At 47.0% G+C, this 23,365-nt stretch overlaps 1 pseudogene; it reads left to right on the top strand.

Annotated features, from left to right (window-relative positions):
* Positions 1-18,238: 18,238 nt before the first annotated feature.
* Positions 18,239-19,421, top strand: LOC129082180 (melanoma-associated antigen 8-like; annotated as a pseudogene).
* The last annotated feature ends 3,944 nt before the right edge of the window (positions 19,422-23,365 follow it).

The raw sequence follows: 23,365 nt of genomic DNA, 5'->3' as shown, positions 1-23,365 counted from the left end.
GCTGACCCAAGCCTCCACCCCCCACCCCTTCTTACCAGTCGAGCACTCACATTGCTCCTGGCCAGGCCTGGAACACTCCGAAGGAGGCACAGGGCTTGCCTCCTTGCTGCGCTGGGGCCGCACCCGACAGGTCCACATTGGCATGAGCCGTGGGAGGGCAGTAGCCACCACAACTTCCCATCTAGGGGAGGGGAGCGGGCCTTGCTGGACGGCACGGAGGCATGGGCAGTGGGCAGGTGGCAGCCACCATGGCTTCCCACCTGGGGATGGGGCACGGGGCTTGCCTGGCCAGCCATGCTCCCTGAGCCCACAGGCCTGAGCCTCCCATCTGCCTTCTTGCAGGAACCCCTTGGGCTCCCACCCAGGTCCTGAGGTGCTTGCGCAGGGGTTGGGGAATCCTCCTGGCAGGGCCTGTTGGCTCAGACACCTAAGCCCCCAGCCTCAGACCCAGCAGCCAGGGGATGGGGGGAGCCTTTCCACGGGCTCTGCTTTTAAAGGCCCCTCCCCCATCATCCCCAGAACAGCAGCAGTAGATGGGAAGGTATGTCCCCCCTGGTCCAATTACCTGGCTAACTTTTGGCACCAGCCCTCCCTGCCTGTTTTTGCTGCGTCATGTCCGTGTCATCGGACAGTGGGGCGACACGCATGCAGTGTCTTTGGCGCTTCTCCACCCCCTCCCCATTTCTGGGGGAGATTCCCCCAACCCCATTACACAAATGCACAAAGCCCACATGGTGGAGACATTATCTTATACCAAGTGGTACCACAAATACACGAAAGCCCGAACAGCAGAGACCTTATCTCACACCAACAAGTATGCCAAATAACCTTTACGAGGTCCAAAGGGCACAGCCCAAGTGGCAGAGACAGAAGATTCCTGGTGTGTACAAAACAGCAAAGGTCATACCAAGTCCCCAGAAGATAAGAGAGCAAGCAAAGGATAGCTGTAACCAAGACAGACAGGGGAGAGCTCTCAAATGGACTTCCTCCCGTGGGGGAACAAAGGAACAAAGCTAACAGTTAAAAAGCAGTATGATTCCCACACAGATTTCTCCAAACAATAACATTCCAAATCAAAAGCACAACTATTAAGATTAGAGTCCATCAACTCCCCAAATTGGGATGTGTGGGCTCCCCAGAGACCCATTTCCTTTCACCAGCAAAGTGTTTAGAGATGGCTGACGCCTTGACAAGGAGAGCAGGGAGAGTCCTTGAGATAAAGAACTAGTAAATTCCTGCAATCCCTGCCATGGGATTAGTTTGCCACAAGCAGCTGGTACCCACCCCCAGCTCCGGCCCTCCGGGCCTTACTGGGGTCCACATTATCCCGTCTGGAGTCACCAAAAACTGTAACTGAAAGCAGGTCTGGCTGCCTGCTGCTACAAAAACCAATACTCGTCAGGCAGGTGCTGATGTAAAGGACAGTGGTTCACCTGCAGATGCTGGCCATCTGGAAGATGAGGGACTCATGTCACAAAGCCCATCTCCACCTCTCGTTGGAGGTAGAGGTTTCTATAAGGAGGAAGAGGGGGACAGAACAAAGAGATCAAGGGAGGGGGTTGCAAAAGTTCTCTACGTGCAGACTAGCACAGTCCATTCCGATAAGGTAAGTGTGGATCATTCTGGGTTAGCCATCAAAGATTCATACCATCCCACCGTGATGTCATCATGGCTTCATGGATGAAGATGAGCAAACCTCTTGGAGCTGGGATGCTTGAAGGTTGGAGTCTATATCTTTTGAAACTAGTTCCTAGGATTCTTATACAAATATGTTGTTCATCTGTAGGCCACATATTAGAGTCAGCACTTGCAGAAACAATGTCAAAAGAATGGTGGGGGTGGGTTACAATTTCCTACTATTACAGTTTTCCACTGTTATAAGATTAGGTAATTGTTCATGAAATAACTTGTGTAATATATTATATATTAATATATAGGACATAAACACGCATGTGTATATACATATTTATGTAGGCGATATGTATGGATATGGGTATATAAGCACATCTAATCTACATTTATGCTACATGTACATATACATATATACATATATACATATATATATATATATATATATACATATAAAATATACACAAACTAGGTAGGGATGTAAAAAGTAATAATTACTATGAATGAGGATCAAAAATGGAAAGGCCTGGAACGACAAGGCAAAGGTAGACAGATGATCATAAACGGGCAGGACCTCCCCAAATCCCTACTGCAGTTCAATGTCTTCAGTAAAAACGAAACCATTAGAACACAGTCTCCAAAGTGTCAGCCTGTTGGGCGAAGAGACACCATGGGAAGGGGGGCAGCTCTTCTCTGACCTTCCACCCACCGTCCTATGTGCTTTTGTTGCACTACAGTAGCAGTGCTGAGTAGTTCTGGCAGAAACCGTATGAGCCAGAAAACCTAGCAAAATCACACAAAAAGATTGCCAACCCCTGCTCTATATAACTCTTGGAATTAGGTTGTGTGAGACCACCGATACTGCTATTCTTTTTTTCAAAATTGGTTTGGCTTATTTTAGTTCTTTGTCGTTCCATTAAAGCATTCTTCAGCCCTGGCTGGTGTGGCTCAGTGGGTTGAGTGCCGGCCTGTGAACTGAAAGGTCGCTGGTTTGATTCCCAGTCAGGGCACATGCCTAGGTTGTGGGCCAGGTCCCCAGTAGGGGGCATGCGAGAGGCAACTGATCAACGTATCTCTTGCACATCGATCCCTGCTCTCTTTCTCCCTCCCTTCCCCACTCTCTAAAAATAAATAAATACAATCTTTTCAAAAATTAACATTAGCTTTAAAAAAAAAGTATTCTTCATTTTACATTTCAGACTCAGCCTATGGACTTCTACGAAAACTTCCTGTTGGAATTAAAAAAAAAAAAAAATTGCGGTAGCATTCACATAGCACAAAATTAACCCTTTTCAAGTGAAAAATTCAGTGGCATTAGTTGTGCAACCAGGACCTCTACCTAGTTCCAAAACATTTCTTCACCCCAAATGGAAAACCCTTACCCATTAAGCAGTTTCTCTCCATTCCTCTTTGCCCCAAGCCCCTGGCAATTACTAATCTGCATTCTGTCTCTGGAGGTTTATTTATTCTTTATATTTCATATAAATGGAATCATACGATACATGACCTTCTGGGTCTGACACCTTTCACTTACTGTAATGTTTTTGAGATTCATCCCTGTCATTGTGTGTGCCCGACTTCATTTCTTTTTATGGCTGAATAATATCCCATTGTATGTACATGCCACAATATGTTTCCTTATTCATCCATTGATGACAATTAGTGCAGTTTCCACCTTTTGGTTATTATGAATAGTGCTACTACAAGCATGAGTGTACATGTGCTTTTTAAGTCTGTTTTCAAGTCTTTTGGAAATGGAATTGAGGGATCATGGTGTTTCTATGTTTAACTCTTTGAAGGACTGCCGAACTGTTTTCTTCCTGCTGTGATTTTTATTTTGATTGTGATGAACCTAAAGAATAATGTGAGGATAATTAACATCTTAATACTGAGTCTTGTGATCTATGAAAATAGTATATCTATTTATTTACCTCTTTTTTGATATGTTTTTAAAAAAGATTTTATTTATTTATTTTTAGAGAGGGGGAGGGAAGGGAGGGAGAAAGACAGGGAGAGAAATGTCCATGTGTGGTTGCCTCTCGCATGCCCCCTGCTGGGGACCTGGCCTGCAACCCAGGCACCTGCCCTACACTGGGAATCAAACCCATGCCAGCGCCCCTTTGGTTCGCAGGCCGGTGCTCAATCCACTGAGCCGCACCAGCTAGGGCTCTTTTTTGGTACTTTAATCATTGCTTTGTAGTGTTCAGCATACACATCTCACACAAATTTTGTTAAACTTATGCCAAAACTTTCATTTCATGTTTTCTGGTTCTATTATAAATTATATTTATTTTTTCCAATTTTCACTTTTAAAAGCAATGATAGCCTATAGAAATATATATACTATATGACATTCCTATATTGTCCTTGTGTCTAATCACCTTGCTAAACTTAGGAATGTTTATATGTAGACCTCAATGCCATCTGCTAATACGTACCATTTTATTTTTTTTTAAATTTTCCTATCCATACACCTTTTATATTTTGTTCTTGCCTTATCACATTGGCCTAGACTTCCGTATTTTTATATGGTTTGAAAGGGTTTACCTAATATTGGATATCGTACTCTTCCCAATCCAGTCTTTTATCATCAAGTATGACGTTAGCTTTAGGGCGTTTTGTTTGTTTGTTTGTTTGTTTCTATTTGAATCAAGGATCAAACACCTTATAGATGTCCTGGCCAAGAATTGCTCACGTGAAAGCAAATATTCTAAGTAAATTAATAGCATATTCAACAAAGCAGTGAATTAAATGAACAAACGATCTCAGTCTGTTTTGCCTGCTATATGAAAATTCTACAGACTGGGTGGCTTATAAACAATATCAATTTATTTGTTCTGGTCGGGGGTGGAAGTCTAAGATTAGGGTACCGGTTTGGGTGAGTATCTTCTGGACCATTGACTTCTCATTGTATCTCATGTGGTGGAAGAAGCTGGGGGTCTCTCTGGAACCCCTTTTATAAGGCACTAATCCCACTCATGAGGGTTCTACCATCATGACTTAAGCACCACCCAAAGGTCCAATTTTCAAATACTATCACAACAGGCATTAGAATTTCAAATATGAATTTAAAGGGGACACAAACATTCAGACCAGAGCACAGGTTGTGTTCAATGCATGAAAATAAGATTTAACGTTAGAAAATATTTCCATGTGTAATTCCTTGTGTTAACAAATTAGCAAAGGAAAAAAACATTTGATCACATCTGTGGATACAGGAAAAAAAAAACAAACCTTTGAGTGATATTCAACATGACTTTATAATAAAATAATTTAGCAAAATCGGACTAGAGAGGAATTTCCCTTTTTTAAAATCGGCAGAAAACAAACTGAAATATAAAATGTTAGGAGCATTCTTGTCAGGCATAAGTTGTACATATATACTATCACCTCTACTTTTTGAAGCTTCACTGAAATATAAAGCCAGAGAGATGGATATCAAAATAACGAAGTTTGTGTATTGAAACAAAAGAATTAATATTTGGTGTTACAACATGACCAACTATCTAGCACATTCAGAGGAACAGGCCCATGCAACAGTGAAATGAATAAAATAATTCAGAAAAAAAATTGGATGTTAAGATCACCACAGCAAAATCAAGAACCTTGCCGTGCAAAGCCTTAAGTATTTAGAACACGTAATAGAAAATACCCCCATTTACAACTGCAACTAAATTTCGGTTACCTAAGAAGAAGCCTAACAAAAATGTAGAAGGTCTTTATGGAGGCAATTATACAAGTTTGCTGACAGATTCAAATTAAAGAGTTCCTAAATAAATAGAATGGTATACCACAGACATTGAAGGAGAGCAGAATATTGCGAAGATGGCAATCATCCTTTACCTTTTCTTTTCTTTTTTTTCCACAGATTTACAGATTTATTGCCTTAGGTTTAAGGCCAAAATGAATGAGAACCTTGGGCTCCTGTCTTCCGTTCCAAAACCCACCCTGGAAAACTATAAAAGGGAGAATGAAATTTTAAAATGTGCATATCAACAACGTACTCTAGACAACAAAACAGGAGAAAGCTCTGGGGAAGACTGAAGACAGTGGTGAGCTGTTACTTGTGTTTGGGGTGGTGGTAGTGGAAAGCTAGGAGGGTCCGCAGCCTGCATAGGAGCAGATGGAAGAATGGGAAGGAGAAAAAGTTTAAACTTCTGCCCCTACTTCATCGTGGATATCAGAGGCAACATATCAGGCCATGGAAGACAGTATCTCTGGGGTAATACCATCACAGCAGGAATGATGGTATGATTGAGCCAGCAGGACCCCAGAGTGTTAATAGCCACCTGACATCACCTTAGTGAGTGAGGACAGACCTTTTTTTTCCCCCCAAAGTTACCATTGTAATAAAAAGATAAAGACTGGACTACAAATAGAGCATCAAGATCAGAGGAAATCAGGCAGGGTAATGGGGGGTATGCGTTCCTTTAACTTGGCGAGATGTAAAATTTATTTCTGACTCTGAATGAGGGCTTGAGAAAATGAAAATCAGTCCCTTGGACTGTGAAACATTGGATAGTTCAAAAGAACAGAACCTCCCCATTTCCCGTTTCCCATAGTCTTCCGTGCAGAAAATAAATCCTTTAGAACAAAACGTTTCAAAAAACCTGGCTGTGGGGGCAAGATGGCAGATGAGTGAATGAAAGTCACACTGACCTCCCCCTAGGACCAATCTGGAATTACAACTACATTGTGGAGAAATCACCCAGAAGAAACAACTGAACAATAGCGAGACAGGAGATTTTCAGCCTCGGACAGACAGAAGAATCAGCTTCCGCGCTGCACAACCTGACTGGTAAGGAGGGTGGTGGAGACTCGAGAAGGCTGGCTGGGTGCCCACAGGCAGCAGCGCCAGAGGGATATTGAAATGGCCAGTTGGATCCCCATGAGAAGGATGGGGTCTAAACCATAAGCAGGGATCCCCAGCCTACACCACCAGAGCCCAAAAAGCACACAGACAACAGCCAGCTGTGAAAAGCGGCAGGGTCGCTCTTGGTCAGGGATGGGCAGCTGGAGATGCAAAGGGCCGTTTAAAGGGCCAATGCCTAAATTTTTGTTTGCAGCCACTTACCCGAGGCTCCGGCAAAGGCAGGGGGCAGAGTGGGCAAGAGACGCCTGAGGAGAGACTGGGGACAGAGGCTTTGGGGAGGGAACTGAGGGAATAGCTGGCAGGATCCCAGTGCTGACTCATCCCCCATGCGGCAGCAGCCATCTTCCTCAGGCAGACCACTCCCCTGAGCGGCGGCAGTCTAAGAGGAAGCAATAGCCCTGCCCCCAGGAGGGATTCTGCTCTGGCCCGGTGGTGCTTAAGCCTGACTTCTGAGTACAGAGTGGCAGCCACAGATGGTAGATCCCTGGCTAAAGGGGGTGCAGACTGGACTAGAGACACTTGAGGAGAGACTGGGGTGGAGGCTTTGTGGAGAGAACAGAGAGAGTAGCCGGTGGGATCCCGGCGCTGAGTCATCCCCGACATGGCAGCAGACATCTTGCTCAGGCAGAGCACTCCCCTGAGTGGTAGCAGCATGAGAGGAAACAATATCCCTGTCCCCAGGAGAGACTGTGCTCCTCCCTGTGGTGCCTAAGCCTGCCTGCTGAGTGCAGAGTGACTAGAGTAACAACTGAACGACACACCCACAGACAGTAGATCCCAGGAAGTCTCAGACGGGCTGTCTAAGGGCAGACGGGGTCAACATCTGACATCATCAGATGCGGATCCAGAAAGAAAAAACAGCAGTAAATACTAGAGGCTACGGAGATGAAATCCACTGTGGTCTTCTCCATGATTTGTGATATTTTCTTTCCTGCATAGCATTTTACCGTTCATTTCAGGTCCATAAAGTTTGTGCATATTAAGTTGTTACATTTTATACTAATAGTTTATTTCCCTCCTTTCTTTTAATAGTCTTGATCTCTTTACAATCTTATTAATACTGGCTCATTTGCTGTTGATAGTGGGATTGCAGGGGGTAGCTATTTTTGCAGATGAGGGTTTGTTTCCTGGGCTCTGTGGTTTTCTTCTGGCAGCACCTGTACAAAAACGCACAAGACGTGGCGGGCAGAGTGACCCTCAGTCAACAAGCTGGAGGGTAGGATCCAACAAAGAACGACCAAACAGCAATCTAAACCCAATTACTTCCAGAGAGCCAACACGAGCTGCATAAAAGGCACCCAAAGAGCCAAAAGTTCGGGAGATCAAGGAGGCCGCACCACTGAATCTCACAGGTCTCCTGCCATAGAAGGTTACACCACAAAGTCAGGAAGTCAAGGCAGATCAAGGTAGGTAGCAGAAGCAAAAAAGAAGAGTCTCAGAAATAATGGGAAGGCAAAGAAACACCCCCAAATCAAAGGGAAAGGAGGAGTCCCCAGAAAAGAGAACTAAATGAAAGAGAGGCAAGTAAACCATAAGATACTGAGTTCAGAACAAATGGTTATAAGGAAGCTCAATGAGCTCAGTGAGCTCGGACAGAATTGCCTAAAACTACAGGGAAACTAGAGGAACTTACTGCAACCTATGTCAGCATGAAAAAGGACATAGAAGCTATCAACTGGAGGCAAGAGGAAATGAAGAACACAATTTCTGAACTGAAGAACACAGTAGAACGAATCGAAAGCAGGCTAGATGAAGCAGAGGATCGAATCAGCGAGCCGGAGAACAAGGTAGAAAAAGGCTCCCAGAAAGAGCAAGAAATGGAAAAAAGACTCAAAAACAATAAAGAGGCGTTTAGGGAAATGCAGGACAACCTGATACATAATAATATCCATATTATAGGGATACCAGAAGGAGAAGAAGAGGAGCAAGGGACAGAGAACCTGTTTGAAAAAGTAACGACGGAAAACTTCCCTAGTTTGAGGAGAGCAAGTCACACAAGTCCAGGAAGCACAGGGGGTCCCATACAAGAGGAACCCAAAGAGGCTCACTCCAAGACGCATCATCTTTAAAATGGCAAATATCAAAGACAAAGAGAGAATCTTAAAGGAAGACAAGGGAGAAACAGGGAGTAACATATAAGGGAGCCCTGGTACGGCTAGCAGCTGACTTCTCAACAGAAACACTCCAAGCCAGAAGGGAATGGCAGGAGATTTCCAAGTAATGAAAATCAAAGGCCTGCAACCCAGACTGCTCTTCCCAGCAAGGCCATCAATTAAAATGGAAGGCGAAAGAGGGAGTTTCCTAGACAAAAGAAAGCCTGAAAGAATACATCTCCATCAAGCCAGCGCTGCAAGATATGCTAAAGGGCTGCTTCAAGAAGGTGAAGGAAAAGAGTGAGAAAGAGAGGAACACAGGTACAAAGGGTAAAAATGAATACGTACCTATCAATAATAACTTTAAATGTACATGGATTAAATGCTCCAATCTAAGGACACAGGATAGCTCAATGGATAAGAAAATGAGCCCCGCACGTATGCTGCCTACAAGAGACCCACCTCAGAACAAAGGACCTACATACCTGGAAAGTAAAAGGATGGAATACAATATTGCAAGTAAATGGACCACAGGGAAAAAAAAAAAAAGCCGGGGTAGCAATACTTATATCAGACAAAATAGATTTCAAAACAAAGGCGATGAAAAGAGACGCAGAAGGACAGCTCATAATACTCAAAGGAAGAATCTAACAAGAAGACATAATCCTTGTAAACCTATAGGCACCCAAAATAGGAGCACCCAAATATGTAAAGAAAATCTTGGAAGACTGCAAGAAAGGTATAGACAGCAACACACTGATAGTAGGGGATTTTAACACCCCACTGTCAACAGTGGATAGATCTTCCAAACAAAACATTAACAAGGATATTGTGGAACTGAACGACACATTAGATCTAATGGACTTAACTGATATATACAGGACCTTTCATCCCAAAGAAGCAAAATACACATCCTTTTGAAATGCACATGGACCATTTTCAAAGACGGATCACACGACAGGGCACAAAACAAGTCTCAACAAATTCAAGAAAATTGAAATCGTAACAAGCATTTTCTTGGACCACAGGGGCTTGAAACTAGAAACCAAGCTCAAGGGAAAAACTAAAAAAATATTCAGTCTCATGGAGACTGAATAGCATGCTATTAAACCATGAGTGGGTCAACGGTGAGATCAAAGGAGAAATCAAAAAGTTCCTGGAAACAAATGAAAACGAACACACAACAGTCCGAAACCTATGGGACTGCGAAGGCAGTCCTGAGAGGGGAGCTCATAGCAATAAAGGCCTACCTCAAAAAGATAGAAACATTTTGAATAAACAGCCTAACCCTACATCTTCCAGAACCGCAGAAACAACAACAAGCAAAGGCCAGAGTGAGTAGAAGGGAGGAAATAATCAAGATCAGAGGAGAATTGAATGACATAGAGACTAAAAGAACAATTGAAAGGATCTATAAATCCAGGAGCTAGTTCTTTGAAAAGATAAACAGAATTGACAGGCCGTTAAGCAGACCCATCAAGAAGAAAAGGGAGAGGACCCAAATAAATAAAATCAGAAATGAAAGAGGAGAAATTGCAACTGATACTACAGAAATACAAAGGACGTAAGAAATTATTATGAACAATGATATGCCAAGAAATTTGAAAACCTGGGTGAAATGGACAAATTTTTAGAAAAATATAACCTTCCAACACTGAATGAAGAAGAAGCAGAAAGCTTGAACAGACTGATAAGAGCTGGTGAAATTGAAGCAGTAATTTCAAGAAACTCCCGGCACACAAAAGCCCAGGACCAGAGGGTTCGCAGGAGACTTTTACAAAACATTTAAGGAAGAGCTAAGCCCTGTCCTTCTCAGGCTATTCCAAAAAATCCAAGAAGAGGGAAGACACCCAAGCTTTTTCCATGAGGCCAGCATCATCCTAATCCCAAATCCAGATAAAGACACAACTAAGAAAGAAAACTACAGGCCAGTATCGCTGATGAACATAGGCGCTAAATTCCTCAACAAAACATTGGCAAACCACATCCAGCAATACATTAAAAAGATCATCCAGTATGACCACGTGGGATTCATCCCAGGGGAGCAAGGATGGTTCAATATTCTCAACTCAATAAATGTAATACGTCATGTAAAAAAAAAGGAAGGACAAAAATCACATGATCATATCAATAGACACAGAAAAAGCATTAGAAAAGGCACAGCATCCATGTGTGGTAAAAACACTCAGCAAAGTGAGAGTAAAGGCTGCATACCTCAAAATAATAAAGGACATATATGAAAATCCTACAGCCAACATCATACTCACTGGGCAAAAACTAAAAGCTTTCCCACAAAGATCGGGAAAAAGACAAAGTTGTCCGCTTCCACCACTTCTACTCAACATAGTATTGGAAGTCCTAGTCACGGCGATCAGACAAGAAGAAGAAAGAAAAGATATCCAAATAGGAAAGGGGGAAATAAAACTGTCATTGTTTGCAGATGCCATGATAATGTACATAGAAAACCCTATAGACTCCATGAAAGAACTGCTCTACCTAATAAGTGAATTTGGCAAAACAGCGGGATACAAAATCAATATTCAGAAAGCAAAGGCATTTTTGTACACCAACAATGAAATATCAGAGCCAGAAATCAAGAAAAAAAATCCCATTTGATATAGCAACAAGAAAAATAAAGTACTTAGGAATAAACTTAACCAAGGAGGTAACAGACCTGTATGCAGAAATTTACACAACACTGAAGAAAGGAATTAAGAAAGACACAAATACATGGAAGCATATACCATGTTCAAGGATTGGAAGAATTAACATCATCAAAATGTCCATACTACCCAAGGCAATTTATAGATTCTACGCAATCCCTTTTAAAATACCAATGACATATTTCACAGATCTAGCAGAAATATTCTAAAAATCTATAGGGACCCATAAATGGCTGCAAATAACCTCAGCAATTTTGAGAAAGAAAAACAAAGTAGGAGGGATCACAATACCTGGTATCAAACTATTTCACAAGGCCACGGTAATCAAAAGAGTCTGGTACTGACATAAGAACAGACACATAGATCAATGGAAGAGAATAGAGAGTGAAGAAATAAACCCATGTCTCTATGGTCAATTAATATTCAACAAAGGGGGCAGAAGCCTAAAGTGGAGTAAAACTAGCCTCTTCAACAAATGGTGTTGGGAGATCTGGACAGCTACATGCAAAAAAAATCAAACTCGACCACCCGCTTACACCATACACAAAAATATACGCAAGATGGATAAAAGACTTAAATGTAAGTCGAGACACCATAAAAGTCCTAGAGGAGAACATAGGCAGGAAACTCTCAGATATTCCACACAGCAATATGTTCACCTATGTGTCCCCTAGAGCAAGGGACATACAGGAAAGAATAAACAAATGGGACTTCATCAAAATAAGAAGCTTCTGTGCGCCTAAAGAAAACATCAGCAAAATGAAAAGGGAACCAACCGTATGGGAAAATATATTTGCCAATGATACCCCAGACAGGGGTTTGATCTCCAAAATATGTGAAGAACTCACATGACTCCACTCCAAGAAGACAAACAATCCAATGAACAAATGGGCAAAGGACCTGAACAGACACCTCTCCAAGGAGGACATATGAAAGGGCCCAGAGACATATGAAAGGATGCTCAGCATCACTAGCCATCGGGCAAATGCAAATTAAAACCACTATGAGATACCACTTCATGCTGGGTCGGAATGGCCCGCATAAACAAATCAACAAACAAGTGCCTGCCAGGCTGTGGAGAAAAGGGGACCCTAGTGCACTGTTGGTGGGAATGCAGACTGGTGCAGCCACCGTGGAAAACAGTATGGAATTTCCTCACAAAAGTAAAAACGGAACTGCCTTTTGACCCAGCAATTCCATGCTGGGATTATACCCCAAGAATCCTGAAATCCCAAATCAAAAGAACCTATGCACCCCGATGTTCATAGCAGCACAATTGACAATAGCCAAGTGCTGGAAGCAACCTAAGTGCCCACCCATAAATGAGTGGATCAAGAAACCGTGGTACATTTACACAATGGAATACTACGCAGCAGGAAGAAAGAAGGAGCTGCTACGCTGTGCGACAGCATGGATGGAACTGGAGAGCATTATGCCGAGTGAAATAAGCCAGGGGGTGAAAGACAAATACTGTAAGATCTCACCTGTAAGTGGAACCTAATCAACAAAACAAAGTAAGAAAAATATAACCAGCAACATTGAAAGAGAAAACAGACAGTAACGAGAGGGAAGGTGGGAGGGGCATAACGGGGGAAAAGAAGGGGAAGGGTCAAGTCAAGGAAAATGTATAAAGGACCCATGGACAAAACTAAAGTGGGGAGGAATTGACAGTGGGAGGTGGGGGTGGGTAGGGCAGGGGAAAGTAGTGTTGGGAAAATGGAGACAAATGTATTTGGACAATGAAAATAAAAAATAGCTGGCTGCTGGGTAAAGAGAAGCTATGAGAAGCGGGGCGGGGGTGGGGGGCTTCTTCTCTGGTCCTCCCCCACTATCCTGGGTGCTACATTTATCCCAGTGGCATCTGTGAGGAAACTACAGTGGTATCTGCCAAGGGTGGCGATGGCCTTCCGCAGTAAGGACTGAAGGGTCCACCTGCCCAAGAACAGAGGGCCCCACGGAGTCCAGGCCTGCTGCTACCGTCAGCTCTGGGGGGCCCCCAGGCAGGGCTGTCAGGCTGAGCACTCCCAATCCCCACCTCCTCAGGGAACTGGGGAAGTGTGAGCTTTGGTCTGAGGGGCACAGACTCAGGTCTGTGGAGGGCAGGGGCCCAGGTCCCATCCGGTCAAGGTGAGGACCCGAGGAAAGATGGTGTGTTCCCCTCGGATTGGATCCCAGTTCCACTCCTACTCTCAGCACTGGGGACGCCAGATATGCTTTCCGGATGTGACGTCCAGTGACTTCTGCCCGGGACGTCTGATAGAGGTGAGGGCCCCGTCTGGGAGGCCTGCTTCTGGTCCATAGAGGGAAGGAGTCCAGTATGGCAGAGATTCAAGGTGTGACCCTGAGGGAGGACTGAACCCCCTGCCCCCGCAGAACCCAGGTTTGCCCCTGCTGTCAGCACTGAGAGTCCCGGGGTTGGGTTGTCTGGATGAGTACTATGTCCCACAAGCTATACGCCCTCACCTCCTCAGGGAACTCGGGAGTCCAGGGCAAGGTCTGAGGGGGAGCAACTTCAGGTCTGCAGGGGGCGGGGCCCCGGCTCTGCCTGGAATCAAGGTGAGAGCCAGAGAGAGGACTGAGGGACCCCACGGAATCCATCTCAGCCTCCGCCGGCAGCCCAGGAATCCCTGGGCGCGGTGTCCTGATGTGATGTCCACAGACTTGACCTGGGGGTCCCGAGGCATTGAGGGCCTCGGTCTGAGTGGCCCGGCCTCCCGGTTAACAGAGAGGGAGATTCCCAGAACCTGCCAGGGCCCAAGGTGAGAACCGGGAGGGAAGACAAAGGGACTCTGGAGCCTACAACAGTCAGTCCTGGGAGGCCCAGAGGACAGGATGACCAGAAACGGTGATTCATAACTTCTGCCTCTCCTGGTTCTGACACTCTGGGGGCTCCGTGTAAGGGCACAGCCTCTGAGGTCGGCAGAGGGTGTGTCTAGGACATGACCGGAGTCAACAGAGGACCCTGAGGGAGATCGAGGGCCCCTGGCCCCCCCGAATGGTGTCAATCTGGCAGGTCTCAGGGAGCAAGGTGGGAGGGGTTGGATGGGGGAATGACCACACATGGTGTTTTCTGCTTCCTGTGCTTGGTTCTGAGAGACCCTGGGGGTTTGGTATAAGGAGCTGGGCTTCAGGCAGCAGAGGACAGGAGCTCCGGGTCCTGCTGATGTCAAGTCAAAGACATTGAGGGAGCAATAGGTGACCCTGGACACCAGAATAATCAGTCCTGGGAGGCCGAGCAGGTGGGGCATCCACGGGCAGCGGTTTCCTGACTTCTGTATCCAGGTGTGAGAGACTGCAGGGTTCGGCGTAAGGAGCAAAGCCACAGGTCGGCTAAGGGGACCCTGGACCCCACAACCTAGGGGGGGGCCCATAAAAGCCCACCTCTGCTGTCAGCCATGGGAGCGCTCCATGGCAAATGACCAAGTGCAGCATTTCCTGACTTCCGTATGTACCCAGGTCTGAGTGGGACTTGGGACTTGATGAAAATTGCAGGGCCTCGGGACCACAGAGGGGATGGCAAGGTACTGCCCAGGAGTCACGTGGCACTTCCTGACTTCTGCATCCGTTTCTGAGAGGCCCTGGGGTTTGGTGTAAGGAGCAGAGCCTCATGGGAGCAGGGGGAAGGCCCAGGACCTGCCAGAGTCACGGCGAGGACCCTGAGGGAAGACGGAGGGGATCGAGGACCCCTAAACAGAAGGGAGCCCACCCGAAGCCTTCCCTGCTGAAAGTCTTGGGAGGCCCAACGGTGAAAGAGCACCCAGAGGAGACACTACCGAAGCCCATACCTGATGTCAGCCTCGGGAACTCAGGGGGGAGGAATGACGCGCTCAGCAGAAGGGAGGGCCCAGGTGCTGCCATTGTCAGGGTGAGGATACAAAGGGAGGATTGAGGGACCCTGGACCCCACAGCAGAGAGGAGCCCACATAACCCCTGCTGTGAACCCTGGGAGGCCCTAGGCCCGATGACCACATGCTTTGCTCCTGACTTGGGCATCTGTTTGTGAAAGAATGAGGACTTGGTGGAAGGAGCAGGCCCTCAGGTTGGTAGAGGGGAAAGCCCAGGTCTAGCCAGGAGTCAAGGTGAGGACCCTGAGGGAAGACTAGGGGACTCTTGCACCTGAGGTCTGAAGGGTTAGGCTCCCGGTAGGCAGAGGAATGGGGCCCAGGCTCTGCCAGGACATAAGGTGAGGCCCCGAGGTAGGACTTAGGAAGCCCCTAGCAAACCTTGAAGGGTCTCCACTGTTCCCGCTTCCTGCCATCAGCACAGGGAAAGCCGCACGGCAGGGCTGTCGGTGTGCGTTGCTTCCAGACTTCTGCCTGAGGAGTGGCAAAGGAAGGTGAGGGCATTGCCTTGACGGGCCTGGATGCAGGGCAACAAGGGGAGAGGTCCTGGGCCCTGCCAGTAATCAAATTGTGGGTTTTGAGGCAAGATGAGGTCACCTCCCACCCCAGCAGAAACAGGGACCGGCTGGCTCAGGCCTTGCTGACACAGCTGGGTTGCTCAGGGCATGATAGCGGATGTGATGTGTCCTGAAGTCCACCTTGGAGATCTCAGGGAGATGAGGGCATTGGTCTGAGGGGCGTAGCTTAGGTGATGGGAGGGAGGGGTCCAAGGCCCTACGGACTCTAAGGTGAGAACCCGCAGGGAGGGCTGAGAGGGTGCCACCCTAGGCAGAAACGTTCCCCACTCTCGTATACCGGAAAACCCCAGCAGTCAGCCCTGGGAGGCCTGGAGGTTATCAGGAAGAGACTCCTCCCCCCACTTCCTCCTTGTGAAGGTGTGTCTGCAAGAGGGTGGCCTTGGCTTGCAGTAGGCATTCTCAGTTCAGCAGAAAGGAAAGGTCCTAGGCCCTCCACCAGTAAACATGGTTTCCTTGGGGAGAACTGAGGATACCACCCTTCAAACAAAGGGGGAGCCTGAAACCCACTCTGTGCTGCTGTCAGTCCTGGGAAACCCCTGGCATGGGTCTGTGGAGGTGGTTCCACCTCACTCTTGTCTCGGGGCACTCAGGAAGTTGAGAGCTTTCGCCAGAAGGGATGACCTCAGTTCATGAAAAGAGGGGCCGAGTTTTTACCAGGATTGTAAAGGGTCTGAAGCCTTCCTTGGTGAGCCGCACAGATAAATGTAACACTAATGAAAATTTATGAAGAGGGAGATGATGATATGAAGTGAGCCATTAATAAAGCCTGGGTAGGGTCAAGAGAGAAGCAGGCCAAAGGAGACATAGAATTTTGAGACTTTAAAGTTCTTTTGGCAACTGTGACGAGGAAATATTGATGTTTCCAATCAAGACATTTTGGTGAGCTCCACAGATAACTTAGATAAGTTTACAGAGCCTTCTTCTAAGTAAAGGCAATGAATTCTCCTACTGGTGGATTTATTTAAATAAAATATGCTTACTTTAAAAAAAAAAAAAGAAGAAGAAGAAGAGACCCCACAGCAGCAATCGGTCCCCTGTCCTCGCCATCGGGAGTCCCCAGGCAGGGTGCCTGGGTGGGACATGCTCTCCCTTTCCACATGCTTGCTTCTTGTGAGGGTTTCTCACTGAGGACAGCTAGTCAGGGTGAATTCAGGTCAACAGGAGTTCTGTCCATGCCTAGCCAGGAAGAAAGGCAAGCATCTCGTGGACAGACTAAGGGGACTCTACTCAGAACAGATGGGCGCAGGCCCTGCTGCCAGTCGTGGGGGAACCTGGGCAGACTTGGAGCAGGTGGGGCTCCTGTTCCCATTTGCCTCAGAGCTCTCAGGAAGGTGAGGTCCTTAGTCTGAGAGGACCATGTCCCCCGGGATCTATACTTGGTCAACAGAGAGAGGAGTCCCACATCCTGCCAAGAATCAAGGTGAGGGCCCAGAGGGAGGAGTGGGGGTGTCCCACTTTTCAGAACAAAAGTGGGCTCCACAGGTGGTATCTGCCTTGCTCTGAGTGTTAGCCTTGAAAACCCCAGCCGGAGCCCCTTCTCATTTCCAGATCAGCGCTCTCGGGGCCGGGGGGCTGTGTTCTGAAGGTCTGGACTCAGGTCAACTGGGGCGGGATTCCAGGGCTTGCCAAGAATCAAGGTGAAGAATGAGGGGAACCAGAGCACATGAGAACCAAGACCTACCCTGCCCCTTCTGTCAGCCATGGGGAAACTCAGAATGGTGCATGGTTTGGCTCAGCTCACTTCCTCTTCTGGTATCTATCGGAGGTGCATCCTAAGCCTAAGTAGAGTGGGCTCACTCAGCAGAGTGAGTTGTCCGGGGCCCTGCAGGGTGTCATGGTGAGGAAACGATTGGAACCTTAGCCCAAGGCAGATGGACCCAAAACTTCGGTCACCTCTTCTTGATCCCATGGGAGGCCCTGGGCAAGTGTGACCAGAAGTGGAGCCCCCTCATTTTCTTCTCTTCGGGGTCAAGGATGTGTGGTCTTATTCTGAGAGTTGAGCCTCAGGCCCACGGGAGGCGGGTGAGGGGCCAGGCGCTGGCAGGGGAAAGGTGAGGATCTTGAGTGTACAACGAAGGGACCACCCACCCAGAACAGAGGGGACCGCACAGAGTTCACCACCACTCCTGTCGGCACTGTGGTCCCGGGTCTGTGCTTGCCATCAGCATGCTGAGGCGCCCCTTCGATTCCTCTTACAGGGGCTCCAGGTTCCAGGAGGCTAAGGCTTTGGTCTGAGCTACATATTCTCAGGTCACAGAGCAGTGGAAGGCCAGGCAGTGCCGGGAGTAAAGGCGAGGTGCCCACCCTGAAAATGTACGCTGGGGTCCCCCCCACCCCAGATCAGAGGGGACCCCGCAGCGCCTGACACCTCCATACCTCACCGTCAGCCCCAGAACCGTGGGCTCTGCCTTCTGTACTCTGAGCAGTCATCTCACTTCCTACTTCAGGTTCTTGGTGGACAGGCTGATCAGGAGTGACCCCTGTGGGACCCAAGAACACCCGTAAAGAGGGGACCTGTAAGTTGCTTTTGTCAGGGCCGCCTAGGGTGCGTTTCTCAGGTGACGCTTCCCTCACTCCCCCTCTCCCACAGGCCTGTGGGTCCCCATCGTCCACCTCCTGCCCACACTCCAATAGCTGTCCCACCAAGAGCCACCATGCCTCGCTATCAGATGCGTGAGCTCTGCAAGCTTGAGGAAGACCACCAGGACCCAAGAGAGGCCCAGGGCCTGGTGGAGGCGCAGCTGTTTGGGGATGGGGAGAAGGAGGCCGTGTCTCCCTCCTCCTTAGCTTCCTCCCCTCAGTCCTGTTTCCAGACAGCCTGGAGGAGGTGGCTGCTGCTAAGACACCAAGTCCTCTCCAGAGCCCTCAGGGTGCCTGCCCTCCCCTGCTGTGCCATGGCAGCCCCTCCATGGAGCCAATCTGAAGATGAGGGCTCCAGCAGCCAAGAAGAGGAGGTGCCCAGCCGGTGGGAGGTCCCGGAAGATGCCAATTCCATGGTCAAAAAGGTCCAGCAGTTGAAGATGACAGAAATGGTGGAGTTCCTGCTCCTGAAGTGTTGTGCAAAGGAGCCCACCACAAAGGCAGAAATGCTGAGTCGCATTGTCAGAGAGCACCAGGACCACTTCCCTGAGATCTTGAGCCAAGCCTCACAGTGCATGCAGCTTGTAGTTGGCATTGATGTGAAGGAAGTGGACCCAATGACCACTCCTATGTCCTGGTCACCACCCTGGGCCTCACCTGTGATGGGATGGTGAGCGATGGGCACAGATTTCCCAACACTGGCCTCCTGGTCACACTTCCGTGGGTGATCGCCATGGAGGGCGATTGTGCCACTGAGGAGGAATTCTGGGAGGCGCTGGATGTCACGGGGGAGCATGACGGGAAGGAGCACTGGATCTATGGGGAGCCCAGGGAGCTCATCCCCAGAGTCTGGGTGCAGGAACAGTACCTGGTGTACCGGCAGGTGCCCAATAGGGATCTTGCACGCTACAAGTTTCTGTGGGGTCCCGGGGCCCATGCTGAAACCAGCAAGTTGAAAGCCCTCAAGTCTTTGGTCAGGGTTAATGCCAGGGATCCCAGTTCCTTCCCATCTCTGCCTGAAGAGTCTGAGAGTGATAAGGCAGAGGGGGCCAGAGCCAGAGTTGCATCCAGGCACGTCTCAGGCCCATGTTCAGTAGCTTCGCTTGCTCGGTGTGAAGCGAGGCTCATTCTCCACTCTGTGTTTGAGGAGTGAGCAGTTCTAGGTAGTGAGGCTCAGGGCGAGGTGGGGGAATAAGGGCTGCAGCATCATTTGATTTCTGTTCTCTGTAATGGCTTAGAATTTGATCTTTTTATCCTTTGGGAACTTTTCATATGCCGTTCCTTTTAATAGAAGGTTTAATAAGCTTCACCACTCAAGTTTGTGAATGGCATTGGTCACACATGTATTTGTACTTGTCCTGGTTGGTGATCCTGAACTAGATAACATGGCATTAGAACAGCATTTCCATGGAAATAGGAAAGAACTCAGCAGTTCAATCAATGGGGTCAAGAAGGAGAGAAATAAAAGCAAAGGGCTGCTGGTTCTCGCTTCTTATCCCTTCTCGTCTGTTATTCTGAAACAAATTATTTAAGTATCCTTGGATATGCTTGGTTCATTCTGGGCAGGGGGAATGTGAGACATCTGCAATAGTGTCAACAATAAAATTAGTTAGTTAGTTAATTCGTTAGTGAAAGAAAGAAAAAGAAAGAAAGAAAGAAAGAAAGAAAGAAAGAAAGAAAGAAAGAAAGAAAGAAAGAAAGAAAGGAAGAAAGGAAGAAAGGAAGAAAGAGAAAGAAAGAAAGTGGAGACATTTCCTCTGAATAAAGATGACCCCTGCTCAGTGGTTCATTCATTCCTCAGACATTCACTCAGCCTCTGTCCTCTGGAAGGCCCCGTGTACGCAGCGGCGACGCTAGCGTAAGCAGGACATACCCACCTACGGAATGAGTGTTGGGAGACACAGTCATAGAAGGAAAGTGATGAGGTGTCCCCTAAGTCCATGGTACTCCCATCCTCCCCAGCCCATGGCCCACCTTCTACCTCTCAGTTCATTTCTCTTCTCAGTACTATGCATGACGTCTCTCAAGAGAACAAGTGGCCGGACCCTGAGGCCCAGGTAGTAAAAGCATGCATAAGGAAGGAAGTTGGCAATGAGAATCAAACAGAGTTCGGGGATTGTCTGAGGTTTGTTGAGAGCTGAGTCTGCCTGGTGCTGGCATTTCTGCCCAGTCCCGGCACTTTCCCGCATGCCTGCACCTTCCCCTGGTCTTCCCCTGTGTGCCCTCCTGACCAACACTGGAACCTGGTATGCTGACCTGCTCATCACTGCTGTCTCCTCTGAAGGCTGCACAGAATCTCCTGCCCTCGTCCTGACACAGAGGCTTCCTACTCCCTGCAGGAGTCCCTTGCTCTCCCATAGCTCACCCTCGATCCAGTCTGATAGCCACAGCCCTTTAAGTGGAAAGTGTTACTTTAGACCCTGATGTTTAGACACCTAGTCATCCCTCCTTGGGAGTCCTCCAACACACTCTCTGTTTTCCAGATGGGCTGTGAGTAGAGTCTGATTGTGCCTATAACCTACTGGTCCTTGCAATAGAACCTGAAGATACACGGAGGACTTATGAAGCCACCGTGGTGCTTGCAGTAGGACTGTAATGGGATTCTAATTTGAAGCTGGGAACGGAACACATGCACGGATTAAAGACCTTATTCAGCTGGTCAGAAACTAATGCCTCAATATAAGTGATAGATGAGGACTGAAGCCAAATTTCTTTAAAAAATTATTTTAAACCCTCCCTGGAGTCCTCCTAGGAGGTGAAAAATGGTTCCTTGGTGGACATATTAGGTGAAATTTAAAAAGAAAAAAACCCCCACAACAATTAGCCACCCTCTCTCTGTCTCTTGTCTGGTCCCTGCCCCACAGGAAAGACCTGGCTTTCAGTGAGTCTAAATGCATCTGTGCAGGTGTTCAGGCAAGTTCAGTCATATGGAGGGTAGCAGAGATTCGCAGGTTAAACATTTACGCATGTGTCCAAAGGGAGGAGAACATTCTCAGCCTACTCACATTATAGACAGTATTGCATAGGGAAGTGCAGAAAGGCACTATTGAGTGAAGAAGGGGAACCCTGCCTGCGGAGATTTACATGACTCTCTTACAGTTAGATGTGGTTCTGTATTTGAAGGCATCTGTCACATAGTAGGCACTTAAAAGTTCAGGGAATTTCAAGAGAAATCTGACCACAGGAAACCCTCCAAGCAGTGAAGATGGCTGTTGTCACAACCAATTATGGTGGTTGCTTTCTTATGAGCACCTATAATGTAATGGTGCATGGGAGGGACTTCAGTGCCCACCTGTTTCTTCTCTTGCTCTCCTTCCTGGACACGGTGCACACTACTTTGCCAGTCCACTTGTAGTTAGGAAGGGTCATGTGACAACCCTTTGCCACTGAGACATGAGCAGAAGCATTGCTTATCACCTCCGCGCATTTGAGAGCCAGTATGCCAGTTGCATGATCTCTCCCTCGGTTCGCCAGCAAATACGGCGACTCCGTGTTGAGATGGGGGAACCACAAGACGGAAGCAGCCTGGATCCCTGGTCACTTGGAGCGCGGGTCCCCCCGCCAAACCGCATTAGAATTTATTTCTATTCTACTATTTCCATTATTAGGTTTATATAAATATTTGGTAATATAAAGATTACTATATATTGCATATATTCTTATTGCCAAAAAACTCTAATAACACGGATAAATCACAATTTCTCCCTTTTCAAAATTCCTGCCAAATTCAGCCCCCTCCTCAGAGGTCACCACAAATGACATATTGGTATATATGATTTCAAATCTTATGCTAACATTTTTTTCATACACAGATGTGCTATGAAACATGGGGCATTACCCATTGATCTGCCATGTGCCTTTACCACTTAATAATCTGGATACAGGATATTCCCAAGACAGCACACATAGACCTACCTCACTTTTGCAAGAAAAACAGTCAACTCTATTCAAAAGTGGGCAATGGAACTGAAGAGACATATCTCCAAAGAAGATATTCACATGGCAATGGGAAAATGAAAAGGTGCTCCACATCACTAATCCGAAAAAGAAAAAAAACAAAACAAAACAGGAAATCACAAGTGCTGGCAAAGATTGGGAGAAAGTGGACCGTTGTGCGCTGTTGGTAGGACTGTAAAATGACACAGGCACTGTGGAAAACGGTATGGTGGTGTTTCCTCAAAAAGGAAAAACAACTACCATATGATCCAGCAATCCTACTTCTGAGTATATACACCCCAAATTGAAATCTGGGTCTCAAAATGAGATTTGTACACCCATGTTCATGGCCGTATAGTTCATAATAGCTAAAATGCGAAAGCAGACCAAACATCTATCAATAGACAAATGGATAAGCGCAATGTGATTTAATGGAATACTATTCAGCCTCCAAAAGGAAGAAAATCCTGACATGTGCTGCAACACAGATGAGCCTCGAGGACATCATGCTAAGGGGAAGACGACACACACACACACACACACACACACACACACACAAATGCTGTACGAGTCCCCTGATAGGAGGTACTTTGAGTAGTCAGATTCCTAGAGATGGAAAGTAGAAAGGTAGGTGCCAGGGACTGAGGAGAAGGGGCAATGCGGAGTTATGGTTTAATAGGTATAGAGTTCCAGTATTGCAGGAGGAAAAGAATTCTGGAGATGGGCGGTGGTGATGGTTGCACAACAAAAAGAGTTGTACTTAATACCACTGTACTGTACATTTAAAAATGGTTAGGAGGGCAAGTTTTATGCTCTGTGTATTTTACCACCATAAGAAAATATATTTTATTTACAAATCACACAATGTGACAGAAATGAACAGCAGCTTTTGCCAGCTCATCAATGGACTGGGCACAGCTGGGGACATGATGCGCAAGCTTGAAGAAGTGTCAACAGAAACTTCCAAAACTGAAATGTAAAGAGAACGAAGAATGAAAGTGATGGAAGAACATATCCAAGAAATGCTGGACAAGTACAAAAGTTGTAAGGTATGCATAAGTGGAAGAGGAGAAAAGGAGGAAAGAGGAAGAAACAAGAAAAATATTTGAAGTGGTCATGGCTGAGGATGTGCCCAAATCAATTAGTGACATGAAACCACACGTTCAGGAAG

This window comes from Pteronotus mesoamericanus, unplaced genomic scaffold (assembly GCF_021234165.1).
Source record: "Pteronotus mesoamericanus isolate MK-2021 breed Mesoamerican mustached bat unplaced genomic scaffold, CSHL_Meso_final scaffold_12, whole genome shotgun sequence".
Taxonomy (NCBI): Eukaryota; Metazoa; Chordata; class Mammalia; order Chiroptera; family Mormoopidae; genus Pteronotus; species Pteronotus mesoamericanus.
Note: the sequence above shows the minus strand (reverse complement) of the source record. Positions and strands in the feature narration are given on the sequence as shown.